Source organism: Aplysia californica, unplaced genomic scaffold (genome assembly GCF_000002075.1).
Source record: "Aplysia californica isolate F4 #8 unplaced genomic scaffold, AplCal3.0 scaffold00569, whole genome shotgun sequence".
Classification (NCBI taxonomy): Eukaryota; Metazoa; Mollusca; class Gastropoda; order Aplysiida; family Aplysiidae; genus Aplysia; species Aplysia californica.
In genome coordinates, this window is record NW_004797839.1 from 400717 (window position 1) to 402087 (window position 1371).

Below are 1371 nucleotides of genomic sequence, written 5' to 3' on the forward strand. Positions count from 1 at the left end.
ACACACACACACACACACACACACACACACACACACACACACACACACACACACACACAATGCAGGGTCAGTAAATGAGAAGTGTATGGCGTGTATGCGTAAACACTTTATTCTTTTCAAAGCTTATTAATCATTCAAGAGAAAAGATATTTCCAGTTGACGTCAGTATCCGATTATCAGTACGTCAAATTTGCGTAAAGAGCATATTAGTAAATGAAAACTACCGGGAAAACCCCAAGTACTAGATAACCGCGTCAGGGATTGAAATTTTTTTTTGGTAAGTGTTTTACGGCGCTCGCAACTGCATATTGAGGTCATATGAGCGCGCAGGACACATTACACTTTTTCAGTTTGTAGAAAAAAATTTTATTTTGCTCAGGTGGCTGCCGAAGCCTACTCTTATCGATTTTAGACAACGGATCTTTAACGTGCACAACTTGCACACTGGGCCCTCTGAGGTCTTTTGCTGTTGTCCTAGAAGACTAGGTGTAGATCTTTCCTACCAGAAGATCAGAGGTGTGGCTGAAAGACTGAAGAAAGAAGGAGCCAAGGAGTAACAGTAGAAAGGCTGCAGAAAGAGCCAGGAGCCCAGAAGAGGGGGCAAAGGAGGTGAGGGGATGGGGGCAGAAAGAGGAGACGAAAGCAGGCGACTGAAAATTGCCAGAGAGCAGAAAAGGAGGTGAAATTAGACAATTTTAGAGAAGAAAATGTTTCGGTCGCCACCCGGATTCGAACCCGGGACCTTTGAATGAGAGGCCAACTCTAGGCCTCAAGAGCCCCCCGTCAGGGATTTGAACCAGGGCTGTTAACATCATATTACTATAATAACCCAGCATAAAACATAATGAGCTAACGGCACTCTCTTGTCTCGCAAGCCGGGATATTATCTCCTACTCAAACTACTAGCTTTTGGAAGTTTTTGTCAAGATTGACAAGCTTGTTGACAACTTCAATAAAGAGCTTCGAATTATTTCGGATAACGACGGAATTAAGTAGAATTCCTGTTTCACTGGTACTAAATTCCACTCTACGACGGCAATTGAAGTAGTTTCAGAGTGATCTACTTCTGAACAGGGACAAATGTGGTTTGCACACGACAGCACTAAGCTGGCCACTTGCCGGTGGTGATGAAATTAATCTGGACAAGCTTGATCTCATTCCCTGGACGTAAGTATCTTTATTAATTATTGATGGGTGTGCTCTCGCTGGTGGAGTCTACCCTGAGCTGGGTGTATGTACAAGTACATATAAAAGTGGTAGCGAGGAAAATAAGATAAGATAAAGCTGTTCTTCTTTTTTAAAATACTGGTGCATTGATTTTGTGTTGCACCACACACACACACACACACACACACACACACACACACACAC

The 1371-nt window shown here is 43.1% G+C and overlaps 1 protein-coding gene across 1 annotated transcript in view; it reads right to left on the reverse strand.

Moving 5' to 3' along the window:
* Positions 1 to 1371, reverse strand: part of LOC101860686 — a gene marked incomplete at its 5' end in the record, with an annotated part of 102483 nt that overhangs the window by 75941 nt on the left and 25171 nt on the right.